Source organism: Puma concolor, chromosome A1 (assembly GCF_028749965.1).
Source record: "Puma concolor isolate L17-30 chromosome A1, mPumCon1.1.hap2, whole genome shotgun sequence".
Lineage (NCBI taxonomy): Eukaryota > Metazoa > Chordata > Mammalia > Carnivora > Felidae > Puma > Puma concolor.
In genome coordinates this window covers 196,016,876-196,039,821 of record NC_141667.1, presented here as the reverse complement: position 1 = coordinate 196,039,821, position 22,946 = coordinate 196,016,876, and the positions used below count along the sequence as shown (strand labels likewise).

At 37.5% G+C, this 22,946-nt stretch overlaps 1 pseudogene; it reads left to right on the top strand.

The window, feature by feature from the left end:
- Positions 1 to 7,173: 7,173 nt before the first annotated feature.
- LOC112860788 (heterogeneous nuclear ribonucleoprotein H3 pseudogene) lies at positions 7,174 to 21,765 on the top strand (annotated as a pseudogene).
- The last annotated feature ends 1,181 nt before the right edge of the window (positions 21,766 to 22,946 follow it).

Sequence of the window (22,946 nt, the reverse complement as noted above, 5' to 3'; positions counted from 1 at the left end):
TCATCATAACTCTTTTTGTGTCCAAAATTCCTCTTCTTATAAAAATGGTAGCGAATCATCAAGACAGCATGGTATTGGCACAAAAACAGACACATAGACCAATGGAATAGAATAGAAACCCCAGAACTAGACCCACAAACGTATGGCCAACTCATCTTTGACAAAGCAGGAAAGAACATCCAATGGAAAAAAGACAGTCTCTTTAACAAATGGTGCTGGGAGAACTGGACAGCAACATGCAGAAGGTTGAAACTAGACCACTTTCTCACACCAGTCACAAAAATAAACTCAAAATGGATAAAGGACCTGAATGTGAGACAGGAAACCATCAAAACCTTAGAGGAGAAAGCAGGAAAAGACCTCTCTGACCTCAGCCGTAGCAATCTCTTACTCGACACATCCCCAAAGGCAAGGGAATTAAAAGCAAAAGTGAATTACTGGGACCTTATGAAGATCAAAAGCTTCTGCACAGCAAAGGAAACAACCAACAAAACTAAAAGGCAACCAACGGAATGGGAAAAGATATTTGCAAATGACATATCGGACAAAGGGCTAGTATCCAAAATCTATAAAGAGCTCACCAAACTCCACACCCGAAAAACAAATAACCCAGTGAAGAAATGGGCAGAAAACATGAATAGACACTTCTCTAAAGAAGACATCCTGATGGCCAACAGGCACATGAAAAGATGTTCAGCATCGCTCCTTATCAGGGAGATACAAATCAAAACCACACTCAGGTATCACCTCACGCCAGTCAGAGTGGCCAAAATGAACAAATCAGGAGACTATAGATGCTGGAGAGGATGTGGAGAAACAGGAACCCTCTTGCACTGTTGGTGGGAATGCAAATTGGTGCAGCCGCTCTGGAAAGCAGTGTGGAGGTTCCTCAGAAAATTAAAAATAGACCTACCCTATGACCCAGCAATAGCACTACTAGGAATTTATCCAAGGGATACAGGAGTACTGATGCATAGGGGCACTTGTACCCCAATGTTCATAGCAGCACTCTCAACAATAGCCAAATTATGGAAAGAGCCTAAATGTCCATCAACTGATGAATGGATAAAGAAATTGTGGTTTATATACACAATGGAATACTACGTGGCAATGAGAAAAAATGAAATATGGCCTTTTGTAGCAACGTGGATGGAACTGGAGAGTGTGATGCTAAGTGAAATAAGCCATACAGAGAAAGACAGATACCATATGGTTTCACTCCTATGTGGATCCTGAGAAACTTAACAGGAACCCATGGGGGAGGGGAAGGAAAAAAAAAAAAAAAAGAGGCTAGAGTGGGAGAGAGCCAAAGCATAAGAGACTGTTAAAAACTGAGAACAAACTGAGGGTTGATGGGGGGTGGGAGGGAGGAGAGGGTGGGTGATGGGTACCGAGGAGGGCACCTTTTGGGATGAGCACTGGGTGTTGTATGGAAACCAATTTGACAATAAATTTCATATATAAAAAAATAAAATAAAATAAAAATAAAAATGGTAGCCATATTGCGTTAGGGCCCATCCTAACAGCCTCATTTTAACTTAATTGTTTCTTTAAAGGCTCTATGCCCAATAATGCCACATTCTGAGGTACTAGAGGTTAGAACTTCAACGTATGGATTTGAAGGGGTATAATTCAGCCCTTACCAGTCCCCACTTACAAATCCTTCCAGGTACCCACTTGAGGAACTCATTGATCTCATCCCTAAAACTCTAGGATCTATGAGTTCAGAAGTGCTCATTCTCAAAGGGTGGATCCTCCTAACAGGAGACACAGTGAGACTAAATCTAGGACTGCTATAGGGCCGCTTTGGACTCTTTACACAAATACACAGTTTGGCAGGGATCTCTGACCCTAATTATTATCAAAAGGCAGGACTTCTGTTTTGTAATTAGGGAAGGAAGAAAAATATTTGATATTCAAATGATCCATTGAGACAACCAGCGGTACCCACATGCCTAGTTTTTACTGTAAATGAGCACGTACAACATCCACATCTGATAAGTGCATGGCGACCTGAGACCCAGACGCCAACATTCTCCAATGTTTGGGACTAGCTCATTGTACCTTGCAAGCCTCCAGTCCAGCAGAAATGCTATACAAGAATGAAGGGAAGTTCCGGGGGTAGTTACAGCTTTGGTGCTAACTGCAGCATCTGTGTTGGTGGGCTGCAGCTCTCCAAGTAACTGTCCTCTTGTAAATTACATCTGGAATTTTGGTCGGAGAATTCTTGAAAAGCTATGTCTGGATGATGCCCCCACCCAGCCACTCCAGATTCCCTTTCCAGGTTCTGTGGTCACAGTCCATTTCTGAACTGCTGTGAACGTCGGCTGCTACTAGGAGCAGATGCCACTCTTTCTACGGAAATTGTCACTGGCTGACAATTAGAGCCACCTTACCCAGGAAGTATACACATCGGCCCAAACTCTGAGGGAAGCCCACAGCCCATGATATCCTGATATAGGGTTTTAAATGCCAATCATCTTGCCTTGAATGTGAACAAGGCAGCAGAGCAGTTTATGTAAGCCAGCTGAAGACTAGGCTTGACCTGAACTCACATTTTTTGTGTTGCATTTTTCCCTTTCCTATCTTCTTCTATTCCCTTTAGTTTTTCTTGAAAAGTCCTTCATTAATAACTTATGTGCACTCAGACCTCTGTGTCAGACTTTGCTTTTCAGAAACTTGATCTAAGATATTTACATCTGGAATGGTGGCAATAGATAAGGGAAAATAAAGGACTTGTGTTTTTAATGACGGGAAAACAAGTAGTGTATGGACTTGGGTGAGAGAAACATACACAAATTGAACCTCAGGCAGATGAGACATTCTCCACCCTGATTTGAGATAAGACATTTACCTATAATTTGAGGACAAAGAAAGTTGAAGGAGTTATCCTCTACCTTTATAATAAAGGATTGTGTTAATACCATAATGAAATACTCTTCTTAAAATAGCAAAGTTATTTATCAATTGAATGCCATTATGCAATCTGAATAACCAGTGACTGGACATTAGCCATACTGTCACTCTTGATGTACCTATGTAAGTGTGCAAATTTCCTGTGCCTGAATACCACAGGCTGGCATATCTCTCTCATTTGCCTTTCAAAATGTAATTTTAAGGAATTTCTCCAAGATTTTTCAGTTTTTATCTTTCCATGAAACTCTGTGTAACAACCTTACTGCAGACTGTCTTAATGAGTACTTCCTATTTATAATATCAAATTTAGTGTCGATCAGAAAGTCTTAAAACTACTGTTTGGCCGAAGATACAACTGATATTAAAGCAATTGCCTAATACCTCTTGCTAGTTCTGTGACTGCATACCTTAGCACATCATCTCTGTAGACATTCATGAAAATTGTCTAACACGAGCATCAGAGCAGCTAAGAGTGAGTGATGGGCCTTTCTTAGGCGGTACAAAAAGAGCAGAGTGGTTGAATGCAGAGCAACAAAATGTGGAGTGGCGAAAGTCCATGAACAATCAGGAAATTAGTAGATGGGGCCAATGTTGACACTTCAGTTCTTAATTATCCTAATTAGAGGCCATCAGAACAGCAAAATAATGTTTATTGAGCCTGGCAAAGTGAAACATTTTCATTGTGCTTATTGCTTATTTTGGCAGCCATGTTACATTGTTGACTCACAGACTATGTAGTTAACAAAATCTCATAAGCCATTTTATATGAACTGTGGTTAAGCTGGGCCTTTCTCATCTTCCCCTTATAAAATTGCTATTTTGAACCCAAATATAAGAATTTGCATTTTCCATCTACACTTTACCTTACTGGTTTCACTTTATTTTTATGGTGTCTGATCAAGTCCATCTCTTATTTGATAACAGTATGAATAGTATTTCTTCATAAATAACAGCAGAGGATGAATTTCTTGTCTTTAAGGTTTTCACAATTTTGAAGGAGAAGGTAACATTTAGATTCTCATAAAATCATGTGCTACACAAGTTATAATGAAATATGAACAGAATTGTATGGGAGAAGGAAATATTTGAATTAAGCCTTATATGATGAGAAATATATATATAGATATAGATATAGACTCTTTTCTTAATAACCAATTCAGCTAAATTATTTGACACATCAACCTATACTGAATTATGGATTTTTTAGTTTCTTCTACAATCCATATTTTTATTAGGAAAAAAAAACAGTAAAAATAACTCACACATCATTTCAACATTAGAGTGATATATTAAGAAGTAAAAGTGACTCTTTCCTCCTATAAAATATTTAATTAAATAATCTTTAGAGAAAAGGCAAATGGGTGGTAGTGAATTGTTTTGGATGAAGGCTGTACTTTATAATGGAAAGACTCAAAATTCAGTGGCTAAAAAATTAAAACTTTTATTTCTCTCTCCTTCAATTTCAGAAATATACCTAAATATACATCCATGTGTGTACATTAAAACCTTAGTTTACAAGCACAATTTGCCCTGGAAACATGCTTGTAATCCAAAGCACTTGTATATTAAAATGATTTTCCCCATAAGATAATGGAAACTTGGATGATTCATTCCACCACCCAAAAATATTCATATAAAAATGATTACAACACTGTAATATAATACAAAATAATAAAGAAAATATAAAATATAAAGAAAAATAAATTAACCTGCACTTTCCTTTGAAAACTTTCAGGGCTGGTGTGAGGGAGACAAGAGAGGAGGGTTACTGTGTAGGGCGACTTTCACTATCACTACCAGAATCACTGCTATCTACTGGCTGAATGGAATCTTCTGCCATTGTATATGCTCACACGGATACTGACTACAGTACAGTATTAATAAACTCTTGTCATACACAGTATTTAATGTAACTGGCAATAAGGCAGAGGAAAGGATCTATATCTGAAGCCAGACCTAGGATGAACCAAAGCATTCCTAAGCTTACTCTTGAATGGAAAAGCAAAGGAATGTCCATAGGTGCTTTGAAATGCCAAAAAAAAACCCACTAGTGCCAGTTGTGGGCACCTTCAAACATTCTGAAAAATCAATGATTTCTGCCAAACACCGAGGGCTGAGACCAAGCATCCGAGCATGGGAGATGATCAACCATAATCCCATAGCAAGCAAGCGAGAGAGAGAGAGAGAGAGAGAGAGAGAGGAACCATTGTCTCAGATGTGATTATGTGACATTCAGCATCATATACTACTCTATTGCAAGCCATCACTCGTATATCAAGTTAAAATTTATTAGTAATGTTTGTTCATTTTGTGGAACACTCACAGAACAAGTTATTTCCAATCCAAGCTTTTACTGTAATTTATTCCTCCACTTTGCCTGGCACTACATGTGCCCACTGAGCTAAGAAATAAGAATTCTTCATTTGGGGGAAGGTTTCTTCTTTCTTGCACTGATGTGAACAATCTGGATGTATAAAGCAACTCTGCTCCTCAGAGTTGATGAGAGACCTAGGTTTCTTTTAAACTCACCTGGGCACTGAGTTTTCTAGGTAGTAGAAACTGGGGAAGGAAAGAGGTATGGTGAACAAAGCACATCCAAATGTCTCAGGCCACAGGCCAGTACATAATCACATCTGTTCCTAACTCACTGTCAAGAACTTAAACACGGGCACCTAGATGGCTCAGTCAGTTAAGCACCTGACTCTTTTTTGGTCTGGTTGTTTTAGTGTTTCTTTCTTTCTTTCCTTTCTTTCTTCCGAGAGACAGAGCATGAGTGGGAGAGAGAGGGGCAGAGAGAGAGGGAGACACAGAATCTGAAACAGGCTCCAGGCTCTGAACTGTCAGCATAGAGCCCTAGGCGGTGCTTGAATTCTGAAACAGGGAGATCATGACCTGAGCTGAAGTCGGATGCTTAACCAACTGAGCCACCCAGGTTCCCCCGCATCCAACTCTTGATTTCAACTCAGGTCATGTTTTCCAAGTTCTTGAGTTCAAGCCCTAAATCAGGCTCTGTGCTGACAGCATGATGCCTACTTTGGCTTCTCTCACTCCCTCTCTCTCTCTGCCCCTCCTCCACTCACACTCTCTCTTTAACTCTCAAAATAAATAAATAAACTTACAAAAACAAAAACAAAAACTTAGTTATGTGGCCTCAGCTAACCTCAGTGATGGGGAAGTATGTTGTGGCTGAGCAGACATTGGGCCAGATACAAACCTAATACTATAGTAGAAGCTAACAATCTCCATCACAAACAGGGGGTCCATGAGTTGCTTTTTGTTTCCCTCACAAACACCACTGTTTCTAGTATAAGTTCATAAGCGCTGTACCATGTTTTTATTTATTTATGTATTTATTTTTTTTTCAACGTTTTTTATTTATTTTTGGGACAGAGAGAGACAGAGCATGAACGGGGGAGGGGCAGAGAGAGAGGGAGACACAGAATCGGAAACAGGCTCCAGGCTCGGAGCCATCAGCCCAGAGCCTGACGCGGGGCTCGAACTCACGGACTGGGAGATCGTGACCTGGCTGAAGTCGGTCGCTTAACCGACTGCGCCACCCAGGCGCCCCAAATAAGCGCTGTTACATGTTTTTAAATTTTAGTTTTGAAAAAAATGGCAGCCTGGTTCTCATTCTTGGCTGGTAACCTGTTATGTCTGAAAAGTTTCCAGACTTATCTTTATTGCTACAGTCTATACACTTATTTATTCTACCCAGTCATTTTCTGTGCACTTGTAACCTAAAAATTATTTTAGGAAGGCATTCTCTATTTTGACTATTTTTTCTTCACCTACCTTGTTTTCTTTTCCATTGAACTTCTATTATTCAGTTATAAGATCCTCTGGATTTGTCTTTCACATTTTTTTTTTTTAATTTTCACTGTTAATTTTCAATTGTTTGTATTTTTGTTTTAAATTATTAAGCACTTTGTTAAGTATGAGGTATACAGCAATGAATGATAAAGTTTCCACCCCATCCCCAAAAAATACTTTCTTACAGCTTATGTTATAGGATACTACAAACAACAAATCAGAAAAATATGTTTTAAGTCAGATAATAATAAGTGCTCTGGAGAAATATAAAGTAGGGAAGAAGAAGAGGAAGTGGGAGAAGAGAAGCAGTTACTACTTTAGGGCAGTCAAGAAAGGTCTGATTGTGAAGATGACATTTGATCAAAGGCTGAAGTAGGTGGGGGAGCAACGCTTTCAGATTTCTGGAGGAGCAGGCAAAGGAAACAACAAAGACCTTGAGCCAGGGGCATGACCAGCAGGTGTGAAGACTGGAATGAGCAAGGGGAGAAGGGTGAAGGGGTGGTGGGAAGATTACTGCCAGGGGCCAGGGTGTGGGCTGCTTTGGAGGATGAGTAAGAAATGAGTTTATATCAAGTGGTAAAAAGCCACTAAAGAACTTTGAAAAGAGCAGTGATTTGATCTGCCTGATATGATCTGCCTGATATGGATCACTCTGAGCCAATGTCGAGGATACTCTGCTGGGCACATAAGGAAAACAAAGGGGGCATTTAAGCAGGTATGCTAATACCCAAGTAAAAGAAAAATGTTGTCTGGACTAGTGTATTAGCAGCAGGGATGGTGGGGGTGATTAAGTTCAGTATGTAAATGGAAGGCAGGACCAAGTGGATTTGCTGAATAATTAAGTGCAAAATGTGGGAGAAAGAGAAGAGTTCAGGCATTAAGACTCAGCAACTGTTTGAGTAGCCATTAGCAGCTGGGGAAGATTACAGCTCCCACAAGATGGAGTCTATTTTATTCTGTTGTTGTTTTTTTCCTCTTGATTTATTTACATTTCACAAGGCATTCTGTGGGCTTGTTATTATTATTTCCAGAAAATGTTATCTAATTGTCACATTGCACATTACAGTTTTAAGTACATTTTTAATGTTTATTTATTTATTTTTGAGAGAGAAAGAGCACACAAGCAGGGGAGGGGCAAAGAGAGAGGGACACACAGAATCCGAAGCAGGCTCCAGTCTCTGAGGTGTCAGCGCAGACCCGGACACAGGCTTGAACCCACTAACTGTAAGACCATGACCTGAGTTGAAGTCAGACACTTAACTGACTGAGCCACCCAGGCACCTCGCAATAGTTTTTTGAATCATCACAGAAATTTGTATCAAAAAATGATAAATTCTGTCTGGTTTCTTCAATTATATTAATGTCATGTGAGTAAACTATTCTGATTTTGTGGCTTGGTTTTTCTCTTTTGAACCACTGAGACCCCTTAAATAGCCAGTCAACTTTACTTACCTATCTTTGTCTATATTTTTTAGTATTCTTAGAAATATATAGTTACAATAGAATGTATGAGTGACGATTTCGGCCTCATATTTTCATTATGGATGAAATTTTATTTATATATTAGTTAAAATAATGCTATTTATAGTAATGATATTACAGTCTATGTAGGTAAAAAAGCTAACATAAAATCATCTTTGTTAGTAGCTGGACCATTTTAATTACAACCATCGGCACTGCCAGTAAGTGTGAATTCCCTCAAAATACATGCAGATCAGCCTTTCCATCATGTAGCCAATAGCTGAGTCAATAAGCAGTGAGGTGTAGGGAGAAAAAAAATTTTTTTTTTTTCTCCAACCTGTCAAATGGGCTGGGATCCTGGTACTTCTCCATTTTGGAGTAGTTGTAGGTTAGAATTCGGGATCAATCTTTTCGCATGTGGTTTTTAGGTCATTTTAGATTTTTTTTTAACCAATCCATTTTTTTTAATTTTTAAATTCTTGACATTACAGAACTAAACTGAAACTTATTAACATTCCACTCTTACATTTCTTATCGACAAAGAGAAATAAAATTCATGAGCCAGAAACCCAAAACAAAACTAAAAACAGGGAGTAGCTTATAAAACTAAATATGGATCCCAGCATTAACAGCTGAACAGAGAATGTGATTTTTAAGTTCTTAGTGGATGATAAGTTGCGTAGAAACCGAACACTTACAAATTATTTAAAACCTGGAATCACTGACCAGAAATTACACAGTTGGATCGTGGGAAAACAGCAGAAAGGGGTTATAAGTGAAACCACACTGTTCTAGCTGTACCCCATGCCCTTCTCGGAGGAAAGCCTGGCATTGATTAGATATTGGGACAGACTAATACTGGCAGCAGAACCAGTGATAGTAACCTGCCTACCAGAAGAGCCTTCCACTGGATTGGCAATTCCACTGGATCAGAAATTCTGTAGATGAAGCCCAATAATCTGTATGTTAACAAACAGCCTAAGTCATTTTGTGCGTGCCAGAGTTTGAGGAAAAACCTCTCTAGCTCTCTGCTGCTCAAAGTGTAGTCAGTAGAACCAGCAACATCACTTATGAGCTTGTTACATACACAAAATCATGGCCCAAACCAGACATTGAATCACAATGTAAATTTCAATAATATCCTTTGGTGATTTGTATGTTCAGTAATATTGAAATGCACTGCCTAGGTTTTCAAGCTTCTCTAGGTGTGAGCTAGTAGCATGTATCAGCAACAGAAAAGGGTAATATTTCAATTAACAATGCAGCCTATGTCAGCAGAAGCAGATCTGCACTATAAAGTCGCACACGAATTTCCTCTCCATGCTTTCATATCTGAGGCATTAACTGAGGGCTACGGAAGTCACTCCTGCCTTGTTCTCTTAGAAGGCAGAAGTTTCTATGTCCAATAACTGAGTCGCTCTGACAAGAAGCTATGTTAGCCATAGATAGAGACAAAGGCCAATATTTTGTTCTTTTAGCTATGATTGCTCGAATTTTCAAGAAATGCTGTCATGTTTTTGAGAAAATTTATCTCATTCTATTCTCATTCAATATGTAGTTCATATTGAAAAGCAAAAGAAGTAGAATAGCTAACACAATACTGAAGGGCAAAAAAAGTTAGAGGACTTACACAAGTTGATTTCAAAACTTATTTCAAAGGTGTAGTAGTTAAGACCGCATGGTATTGGTGAAACAGTAGATATATAGATCAATGGAACAGAAGAGAGGGCCCAGAAAAATGCTCATACAAGTATAGTCAATTAGTATTTGGCAAAGGATCAAAGGCAATTCAATGAAGGAAGCCTAATATTTTCACCAAGTGGTAATGTAACAACTACAACTCCATATGCAAAAAATAAATAAATAAATAAACCTAGACACTAATCTTACAACTTTCAAAAAAATTACCCAAAATGGATCACAGACCTAAATGTAAAATGCAATTCTACTGAACATCTGAAAGAGAGCATAGGAGAACATCTATGTGACCCTGAGTTTGGTGGTGAGTTTTAGTGGCTATTATGGGTTAAACTGGGTCCCCTAAAATATGTATGTTGAAGTCCCAACTCTCAGTACCTCCTAATATGGCCTTATTTGGAAATAGGATGGCAGAAATGCAATTAGTTAAGACAAGACGAGACCTTACTGTGATAAGAGAGGCCTCTAATCTGATATGATTGGTGTCCTTATATAAAGAGGGAGTCTGGACACAGAAGGAATGCTTGAAATAAAAATTGGAATTAAGATGCCACAAACCAAAGAACACCTGCAGCTAGGATAAAAACTTTGGACAGACGTCTCCCTGACACTTTCAGGGAAAGCATGGCCCTAATGACACCTTAATCTTGGAATTCCAGCCTCCAGAACTATGAGAGGATACATTTCTGTTGTTTAAGCTGCTCAGGTTGTGGTATATTATAACAACATCCCTAGTCAACTAAAACAGACACAACACAGAAAGCGCAATCCATGAAACAAAATATTGATCAATAAACTTTGTTTGCATTAAATGCTTCTTCTCATCAAAAGAGACTATTAAGAGAAACACAATATAATCACAGACTATGAAAAAATATTTCAAAATCACATATTTTATAAAGAATGATATATATATATAAATTATATAATGAACTCTGAAACTCAACGATAAAAAAGTAAACAATTCTATTGAAAAATAGGCAACAGATCTAACAGGTGCCTCACCAAAGAAGATATGTAGATGGCAAGTAAGTATTTGAAAATATGTTAAATATGGTTTATCATATAATTGCAAATTAAGGCAACAATGAGATACTACTGTATACCTATTTCAATGACTAAATCCAAAAATCTGCAGTTTCAATTGTTGACAACCATATGAAGCAGAAGGAACTCTCTTTTATTACTGGTGAGAACACAATGGTAGAACCACTTTGGAAGACAGATTCTCAGTTTCCTATAAAACTAATCAAAGTCTTACCACACACTCCAGCAATCACACTTCTAGATATTTACTCAGCAGATCTGATAACATGTCCACACAAAAACCTTCATTCAAGTGCACATAGTGCTTTATAATAATTGCTCAAAAAAATTTCACAATACCCAGGATGTCTAAGGGACATAGGAGCCAACAGAAAAAGCATCAAATGGCCAAAAATGAAACAATTTGAGCAACATCATATAGTTTTAGATTAGAACTTAAAGTAAAAAATACCTGTCCATGAGGTCATAATGGTACAAATAAATGATTGAGTAAATAAGCGGGGAAAATAGATATACCTACTGTACAGAAGAATTCCAAATAATTTATGCAGATATTCTGCCCTCAAGGAGATTGACTATAACTTCCTTATTCTTATGTGTGGGATGCAAACATTGACATCCTTTCAAGAGTATAGCATAGAAAGAGGGAAGAAAGAATGACTTCACAGTTAAGAACTCAGAGAAATACTGCGTTACCCAGGCAATCAAGGTTAATAATAATAGTTATAAATCATACTTATTTTATGTATTCTTAATATAATCTGATCTTATTAGCACCTCAGTGTGCTAATATAATCTTCATTGTCCTTGTGCTCTACCTCCCCAAAACACATAATCACAGTCCAATCCCAAGAAAAGCATTCAACAAAACCCAATTGAGAGATATTCTATAAATACTTTACCAATATTCTTCAAAAGTCAAATATTCTTCAAGGTCATCAGAAACTAGGAAAGTCTGAGAAACTGTCACAACCTAGAGGTATACCATATCAATGCAAGATGTTAATAATAACAGAAATTGGGTGTGTAGGGCATGTGGAAACTCTGTACCAACTGTATTATTTTCCTGTAACTCTAATATTGCTCTAAAATAAAATGCTTATTTTTATAAAGTTAAAAAAGGTATGGGTGAGTAACCTCATTAAGATGGCAAAATAGGTTGTCTCCTCACAAGAACATCCAACAACTATTCCACAACAAGATGCCACTGAGAGAATCCCAGAACATGGAGTGAAGCTGAAGCACCCCCTGTACCATGGTTACCAAGACAGACAACATTAGAAGGGTAATGGACATGGCTACCCATGGGCCACATTGCCCCTCCCTCAGGTCAGTGCAGCACCATGCAGAGAAGACTCCTCAGAGTCTCTGGTTCCTCCAGTGGGGAAAAAGAACCTATGGAGACAACACCCACCCCAGCCCTTCCTCTGATCTCGTATCACAGGAATTGCAGGGAAATCTATGGAACTAAACCACTGGGAATCTGACTGTGACAAATAAAGGGGGTAGGTAACAACCTACCTAATTTGTTGCTTGCAACAACCAGCATATGGATCTTGGCTTTGCTCATCCACAGAAGCAAGTTGGTGGCACACTGTGACCACAGGATTTGGTCAGGTGCAGATCTGCCATATTTGAATCTTCAAACGAGGAGTTTTGCTGGTCCCTAGAACTAGGTTTGTCTACTCCCAGGCAAGGAGCAGAACCACAGCCTTACCCTCTGTGGAGAATGTCTTCTGGCCCCATCTGACCAGAAGGACTAGTGATAAGTACTAGAAACTACATGGTCCTGGGGTGCTCCAGCCAAGAGGTGGGTAGTCAGAGCAGTTACCTCTGAAACAAAGCCAATATCAGACATGAGGAAGCCCCATGTTATACACAGTCAGGAGGATTAATTCAGAGCCAAGGCTGAGGGTAGGTTCCAGCGTCTCCCACACAGAAAGCCTGTTTTGGAAAATAAGAGTAACCTGGAACAGCCTCTCCCCTTCCTGCCCAGGCAAAGTTGCTGAAATATAGCCCCGCCCAGCATGGAATGTGTCTTTCCAGCCCATTTGACCAGAAGGGCTGGCAGCAACTCCTAGGATCTGTGTGGCCCAGCAGTGTCTCTCTCCATGGTGCAGTGAGCCCTGAGGAGGGCAGGCAGAGGCTATAGCGTGCAAAGCAAAGGTAGTGACCTTGTTCAGCCAGAAACTTGGGGTATGGGTCAGCTTGAGTTAAAGCAGCAAACAAAGAGTTTTCCCAGCTTTAGAGCTACTTCTCCCCCTGAGCCCAGGCAGAGAATCTAATTCATAGCCCCACTCATCACAGAATACAGACTTTAGTGTGTACAGCCAGGGGACCTCACCAGGGCACATGAGAAGCTCCCATGGCCTATTCAAAAGCCCTAAATAGAGTGACACTTAAACAGAGAGAATAGCCTGTGGCTTCCTCATTTGCAGAGCAAACCAGGGGCTCACCTGGCCAGGGGATCTGGTGCACAGCCTGGCCTATCCAAATCATACCAAGTATCTTCTCTGACCACAATGGCATGAAACTAGAAACCAACAGCAAGAAGAAAACTGGAAAATTCACAAACACATGAAGAACACTAACTTAAAAACACTAATTCAAAACACCAACTCAAAAAGATATCTGTACCCCCATGTCCATTATTTGCCATAGCCAAGATACAGAAACAGACTAAGTGTCCATTGGTGGATGAATGAAGAAGTTGTGGTATATATATGAAGGGGTATTACTCAGCCATAAAAAATGAGAAAATCCTATCATCTGCAACAACTTGTATGATCTCAGTTATATGCGGAATCTAAAAAAATCCCCCAAAACAAAACAAAGACCCTCAAACTCATAGTAAAAGAGATCACACTTGTGGTTACCAAAGGAAAAGGGTGGGGTGAGGGGGAATTGTAAGAAGGCGGTCAAGATATAAACTGCCAGATACAAGATAAATACATAGTAGGGATATGACGTACAGCACGATGACCATACCTAACACAGTTGTGTGATATATAGCAAACTTGATAAGAGAGTAAATCCTGAGTTCTCATCACAAGGAAATTTTTTTTCCTCTTTTCTTTTTATTGTACTATATGAGAAGACGGATGTTGGATGAACCCATTGTGGTTAGCATTACACAATAAATATAAATCAAACCATCATGCTGTATGCCTTAAACTTATACAGTGATGTATGTCAATGATTTCTCAATAAATCTGGGGAAATTAAAGTATTGGTAAACAAAAAAAGTAATGATATGGTTTATTCTTATAAGTATGGATATTTGTAAGTATCATTTTTACTTTAGTTCTGGAGTTTCTCCTCTGGCCCATTAAAACGTTCTTGGAATATTTTAAAAAATCAACCTCAATCTCAGATCTTCAATTAAAAATACACAACTGTAGTAAACAGAACAATATCCAGAATAATCAGCTATCTTAGATATATCAAGTTATGCCTTGTACTTATGGCTCTTTGAGTGCAATAACTTTTTTTTAATTAATAAACTTTATTTTTTAGAGCAGTTTCAGGTTCACTTCAATAACTTTAAAATATAATTTCGCAACTGAAAATACACAATAACGGTTGCTTGCTTCGTTGATTACATGATAAATATTTTGTTCCCTACTATGTAACACTTACCAATAAATGCCAATAATAATTGCAACAAAATCTTTTGCTTTTAAAGCTGTGTAAAAGGCAGAAATAATCATGTAATCATCTTGTAATTATATGGTACTTACTATGCAATTACATAGTAAATACATTGTAAATTCAAAATAATTACATGGTTATTTGCATTATGCATAGTTTCTAATCCAATTTTGACACATAAAACAGTGGTAGCATCCAAAGGGTTACCCAAATTTCTCCCACCTACACCACAGGATCAGTAATAATGGAAGTAATTAAAGGAAGTCCTTGAACCAATGCTTGATAGTATATGTTAGAAACTATCCATTCATATTTATGACATAGGTAGAATTATAAATTAGGGCAGAATGGGATTAGCAATTAGACTATAAATTATCAATTAAAATTTATGCTAACAATGACTTTGGTGTTGGTGATATCAAATAGTACTTTATCAAGAACAATTAAATAAAGACTGTTCAGAAGGAAAAAAAAAACATGAATGATAATGGTATTATATGTTGTAAAGGGTTGCCATTTTGCATTTTTAGTCAAAATATTCATTTTGACAGAAACATTTGAGTTTAGTAATGTTTACAAAAGCTTATCATATATTTGAGTCCCTAAAATGTTTATTTTTTAATATTTTTTGAATATTTTTTTGAAAATAGAAACAAAATATTTATCTTTAAAAGTAAGTTCCTTAAGAGACTGATTTCTTTTGAAAAGGCAGAGTCAGAAGCTCAGCAAACCCTTTGCAACCAAACAACCATTCATATGCAGAAAATTATTTTATTTATTTTTTATTTATTTTTTTAAGTTTATTTGGTTTTGAGAGAGAGACAGACAGACAGAGTGTGAGCAGGGTAGGGGCAGAGAGAGAGAGGGAGACACAGAATCTGAAGTAGGCTCTAGGCTCCCACGCTGTCAGCACAGACCCTGATGCAGGGCTCTAACCCACAGACTGCGAGATCATGACCCGAACTGAAGTCAGACGTTTAACCAACTGAGCCACCCAGGCGCCCCTGCAGAAAATTATTTTTCAAAAAATCAACATTTTAAGTCTTTTTACTCAATTTTAAGTAAATTTTTCTGAATGCATATAACAGGTGACCAAACATTCATTCAATAACATCTACTACATTTTAATAAGAACATTAAGAATCTCTGGCATTTAAGCTACAACTCTTTGCATTCCACTCAAAAAGCTTCATCTTATAGGGCTTCTTCCCCTTCTAGTTCCCAATCTAAGCAACTGTATTAACATGAGATGGGCAGGCAGCTGGTATTTCTCATTGTCCCCAACTCCATGTGGCTGAAGTAATGTTTTGGGCCAACACAGCCCTGAGGGCCAAGACTCCCTTCTAACACCCAGTCCCCACTCACAGGGCAAAATCTCTATTCCAGACATTACAAGACCAGAACACCGAACCCTGATCCCCAACCCATCTTGCTTCTAGGGTGGAGGTTCCAAGAACTGGTTCCAGCCAGTAATATAGGAACACTCTCCAGCTTTGCACAGTTCTTGGTCATAGAGCAAAGGTGTGACTCCAGTCGAAATGCATCATTGTTCCTGTCCTAGATCTTGTGAGTTAATGAAAAGCTTATACCCAATGGGAAAGACACAGCACAGGAGCAAAGAGTTTCACAGTTCTATCTGAGAAAATTGACTTTGTTTGGAAAAGAGCATGAAGAATTCCATGCCTACGGGACAAAGGGGAGATGTCATAAACAATGGTGATCTTGGCAGAGAGCAACAAAAGGTACACATAGCTCTACCAGTAGCAAAAAAAAAAAAAAAAAAGCAGAGCAATCACATAATCACATATTTTAACAGAGAGAACCAAGCAAATAGATATCCATGAAGAACTACTAGGATCACATTTAACCCTTGGGTACAGAAAAGCTGTGCACAAGCTGAATGAACTGAGGAACAATTAGAGCAGGAGATGGGACAGGAACGAAAACATTCCCCAAGTCACACACAGATCCATAGTAAAGAGTAAAAGCTTCACTGGAACTAGGAGCTTAAGCACAATCTCTAAGCAAACATTGGCCAAACAATAAGCTACTGTGACTCAGAAATAATTACTAAGAAGCCAGGTTTAACAATAAAATCACATCCATTGTAGCAGTCTGGAAGACTATGTACATGCCCAAAGTTGCATCCTCTAAAATAGAATCATACAGGAAAATCCATGCTATCAGTTCTAAGCAAAAGGGGTGGAGGATAGAGGGAAAAAATGTAAACTCTGAACTATGATAGCAACCTCCAAACACACATGCATTTAATTGCAAAACTAAATATCCAGCAGGCCAAGGGAACTTAAGCACACCTGTTGACCAATAACAAGCTTATGCTGACCTGGGCCAATTACTAGTCAGGTAAAAAGATAAACACAAGAAAACAACTGCATATTGTAATGGCAATAAACATCATAGAATTATTTTTGCCAATTCACTAAACAAATAAATGATAGCATCAACCCTAAGGGGGTAGGTAGAGTTAAGATTCTGATTTGTTATATTACCTAAAATGCACAATTTTCAAGAAAAAGTTAAGAGACATGCAAAAAAAGAAAAGAAGAAAAAGGAGAAGGAGGAGGAGGAGGAGGAGGAGAAGGAAACTGTGATATGCATATGGGGGGGAAATAGGCAATTCAATGGGGGGGAATATAATCTTTTCAACAAATGGTGCTGAGACAATATCCACATGCAGAAGAATGAATTTGGATTCCTACCTCACACCATAAAAAAAAAATCATTCAAAATGAATCATTGATGTAAATGTAAAAGCTAACATTATAAAACCCTTAGGAATAGGAAAATATAAGAATAACTCCTTATGACCTTGGATTAGATAATGATTTCTTACATATAATACCAAAACCAAAAAAGAGACAGATAATCTAGTTTAAAATGGACAAAGAATTTGAATATTCATTTCTTGACAAAGATATGCAATGGTTAATAAACTTAGGAAAAGATGTACATCATTAGCCATTAGGGAAATGCAAATCAAAACCACAACGATTTACCACTTCACATCTACTAGGATAGCTACAATCAAAAGAAAATGTAAAACATATTGTCAAGGATGTAGCAAAACTGGAACCATCATGCATTGTAGGTAGGAATGTTAAATGGCTTAGCCAATTTAGAAGACAGTTTAGCAGTTTCTTAAAGAGTTAAGTACAAATTTACCATATAATCAAGCAATCCCATGTTTAGAATATGCAAGAGAAATGAAAACTTATGTCCACAGTAAGATTTCTGCATGAATGATCATAGCAAAAATACTTTTAATAGCCAAAAAGTGAAAAAAACGCATCCATCAACTGGTGAATGTATAGAGTTGTGGTTATCCATACAATGGAATTGCATTTGGCAATACAAATGAATGAAAGGCTGACACATACTACAACATGGATCAACCTCTAAACTATTATGCTACATGAAAGAAGCCAGATGCAAAAGACCACATTTTGGGTGATTTTATTTATGTGAAGTGTCCAGAAACAGTAAATCTTTAGAAACAGTAAGTAGATCAGTGGTTGTCTGGCACTGGGTTTAGGAACAGGAAGTGACCGTAGTGAGCACCATGTATCTGTTTGAGGTAACAAAAATTTTCTACAATTAGATTGTGGTAATTTTTATACTTGTCTGTCAATTTGAAAAACCATTTAATTATACTCTTAAACCAAATGAATTTAAGATGCATATGTGATACCTCAATAAACTCATCTTTAGAAAAGCAGGTCCTTGGTAAGTGACTGTAGTAATCATATCTCACATTTGAAGTCAAAGATACTCATACTAATTATAAGATGATATATACATATATACCCTCTTTTTGCCTCTCACACCATCACAACTTGTCTCATTTATTTGGAAAGTATTGGGTATCAGTCACCATAGAAAGCTGAAATATAATCTTATATCTTGATCTATTCTAAGCAGTAAGAACAAATCAATTTTAAGTATATTACAATGATACTCAAATTTTATATTTTGGCTTGATAGACCTAGTTTCTCTCATAGATACATTAGCTACATTTCCAAATGACATGAGAATTTCTACCTCAAAATTGAAAATACTTTGTTAGCCTTAGAGAGAATTCTGCACTTAACTCTAGTAAACAATGTGATCTAATATCAACTTTAGTTGGAATTTTTGCTGCTATCTTTAAAATACATCTTGCATAATGTATTATAATATGGATTAAATCAAAAGGTATAATGTTAACATCCAACCTTGTTGTTTATTCAAGTCAATCTACTTATATATACAAATCTGATATTTACCTCTTAAAATATTTAACAGGCATAAGTGCCCATAAATCAGTTATGACAATCATTGTTAAGGCAATCAATAGCAGGGAATATGCATTAATTCAAATAATATTGATAGGCTCATGAACCTGCATCAGTCTTCTGTGAAGTAAGAAAAATGAGACATCTTCCAAAAAATCAATATTTTCCTTTTTATGTCATTCACTTGAAGATTATCAATAATACATTACTTTTTTACCTGATGTGTCAATGGTTTAATTTTTAAATACAGACATCTCTACATTTTAATGTGAAATGATAATCTACAAGGAACCAAGAGACTAAAAATCATTTGATTAAAATATTTTTTGAGGTTTATAAAAACACGTGTGTTGATACACTTATACACACATACACACATATATGCCCCTAAACATATATACGTACATGAACTGTTGCTATATTTTTGTGTGCAGTAGCATAAGAAAGCTCTGTCTTTGAAACAGCACAAAAATGCTTGCTTCATTCTGAAGGTGTATTGAATAAAAGGAATAAAAGAAATCTCAGTACCCACCTTTTTTAGCCTTTGTGAACTGGGATGTTACACAGGTATGTGCTTAGGTAAAAATACAAAATGTGAAATTACAACACCCATTCATCAAAAAAGAAACATTTTAATTGGTTATAGGTGGAAAATATCTACTTGACAGTCAGTTTCTCACTTTTCACGTAAGTGCTTTGCTGCTTGGATGCCTAATCTTGTTTAGTGTAGGAAAAGTAATTTGACATGAAAGTACCTAGATGGCTGCCGAAAATTAATTGCCAATTAAAAAAGAAAAATGTTTGTGCTACTCTATAAACAAGCCAACATATAAACCTTTCAGTCTTGTTGCTTTATTTATGTCTTTATAGATCTGGTTTCAAGCTATTTGCATACAATTTACAAATTCATATTATAATTCTCCAGTATATTTATGATTTTATAGTTGTATATATTTTACCTCCATGAGAAATATTTATTTCTGTATGCTTCCGTTGCTTATTATTTAACAAAAACATCACATTGCATTTGATAGTTTATGTATCTTCTTTAGAATAAGACATTTTTATTTGTAAAGGGGAAAGAAAATATTTTACCACCACCAATGGGTATGGATGAGCACACGCATGTGTGTACACACCACACGTGCATGCACACACACACACACACACACACACACGCCACAGAAACCTTATTTTAGAAAATGTCCCATACCTTTCATCTCTCTATCGGTCTCCATAATATTGATAATAATAACTTTTTAGAGGTAAGAGGAAAAGATTTCCTATATGAAAGAAACTTTGAGAAATCAATCGATTCTGAGAGGTTTCAGTACTTGAATACCTATAAACCAATATTCATCGGGGCACCTAGACTGGCAAAAAGGAAAGTCATTCATATCCTTATCTCACTCAGGGCGCCTGGGTAGCTCAGTCAGTCAAAGTGTCGGACTTCAGCTCAGGTCATGATCTCAAAGTTTGTGAGTTTGAGCCCATGTCAGGCTCTCTGCTGTCAGCACAGAGACTGTTTTGGATCCTCTGCGTCCCTCTCCGCTGCCCCTTCCCTGCTCATTCTCTAAATAAACAAACAAACTTTAAAAAATGTAAATTCTTATCTCTCTTTGAAAGGAAAATTTCAGATTGAAGATAAAATCTGGAGCCTTATATTAAATCAAATGAAGAGTAAAGTATCAATATTCTAAAAATGTTAGAAGGGAAATTAGTAAATATGTATATATGTATATACATATACTATATGAAATAATGATGTTTGAGCCACATTTTCATACTTCCCATCTTGAAGTTTTGGCAGCTTTTTCTGGCTATGTAAAACTACCAGTGAGATGAAAGGAGGTCATTTATTCTAAGTCAAGTATTCATCAAAGTTATCATACTGTAAATGGAGGGAGGGGAGGCATTGATGGAAAAGATTTTTCCAAATAGTTCCCAAAAATAATAAGAACTGCAGCATTTTACTTTGTTATTTAGAAACAAAAACAAGTTTCCTACTAAGAGTTGAATCAAATGATGTGTCTTCCTTCACCTGTACCAGCAATCAAGATCCAACTTTCTGACATCTTTATTCTTATTCATTTAAATATCTTTCTCATAGTCATACTGTTTCCAAACTATGGGATTATCTTTTTCTTGTGTTTTATATCAAATTAGGGCTCGGCTGTATTTCAAAGCATTCAGCACAATGCTTGACACACATTAGGCTCTATGTATTTTTTAACTAAATAGAATTCTGTTAATAATATATTTGCTCCATCTCTGACATCTGTCCTGTCTTTTTCTCCCCCAGTGTCCCTAGTTGTGGAGGCTTTGGTAACTATTATGGCTATAATAATTATGGCTATGGAAATGATGGCTTTGATGCCAGATTGAGAGTTGATATTGATGGGCATGGCTAGGGGGAGCTGGTGATGCAAGTTCAGGTTTTTTCGGTGGTCATTTTGTACATATGGGAGGATTACCTTTTAATTCAACTGAAAATGACATCGCTAATTTTCCCCATGACTAAATCCAATATGAGTTGATACTGATATTGGAGCTGGTGACAGAGCAACAGGAGAAGCAGATGTAGAGTTTGTAACATATAAGGATGCAGTAGCTACCATGTGTAACGGTAAGATAGATGCAATACCAATACATTAAACTCTTCTTGAATACTAGTCTGGCATGGGAGGTTCTGGAATGGGTGCTGTAGCAGAGATGGAATGGATAATGAGAGAGATTATGGATCCATTAGAAGGATGGAAATGGGGGACAATTACAGCGAAGGATTTGTACTCCTGGTGGTTTGAGTGATTATGGCCATGATAGTCAGGCAGTGGAGGTTACTATGGGCAAGGTGGGATGAATGGAGGTGGATGGTGTGACATGTACTGAAGCATAAACCACCAAGTACCAAGTCCTGTGAACAGAATCCCATCTACTAGGCTTTCTTACAGATTTAATTTCTTTTGGGGGTACCTGGGTGGCTCAGTCAGTTAAGTGTCAGACTTTGGCTTAGGTCATAATCTCATGGTCCATGAGTTCAAGCTCCACATTGGGCTCTCTGCTGTCAGGGCAGAACCCACTTTGGATCCTATCTCCCTCTTTCTGCCCCTCCCCCCATTACTCTCTCTCAAAAATAAATATTTAATATCTTTTGTATTTTAAGAACTGTATAATGGCTGAAGGAATGTGTTTTCTTTTTTTTTTTTTTATTTTTTTAAAAAAATTTTTTTTCAACGTTTATTTATTTTTGGGACAGAGAGAGACAGAGCATGAACAGGGGAGGGGCAGAGAGAGAGGGAGACACAGAATCAGAAACAGGCTCCAGGCTCTGAGCCATCAGCCCAGAGCCCGACGCGGGGCTCGAACTCACTGACCGCGAGATCGTGACCTGGCTGAAGTCGGACGCTTAACCGACTGCGCCACCCAGGCGCCCCAGAAGGAATGTGTTTTCAAAATATTATTCGGAAAAGCAACAGATTGTGATGGAAACATCTGTTTTCTACAGGTTTTATTTGTTGCACACTTTGCATAAATTTTATATTAAGAATAAGTGATGAACCCCTCATCACTTCTAAACTGAGCTATTGCAAAAGTACTCAAGACTATATATATTTTAATATTTATTGATATCCTACCATGTGTTCTATACTCTGAGAGGAGCCTATACATAGATCATCTTGTCACTCTTCTACAAGGTAGGTGTTAATAGTTCTAATAGTATGAAAAAGATTGCAATAAGTCTTCTCCAAATACAACATCATTTTGCCTTTACATTTATGGGTCTACAGAACAGTTTCATATTCTCTATCTCCAGTCTTAGTTCCTGTACTTTTTAATTTCTATTCATTTTTTGACATTTATTTACTTTTGAGAGACAGAGACAGAGCATGAGTGGAGGAGGGGTTAGAGAGAGGGGGAGTCACAGAATTCCAAGCAGGCTCCAGCCTCTTAGCTGTCAGCACAGAGCCCTACGTGGGACTCAAACTCATGAACCGTGAGATCATGACCTGAGCCAAAGTTGGAGGCTGAACTGACTGAGCCACAGCAGTGTCACGGTTCCTGTACTTCTT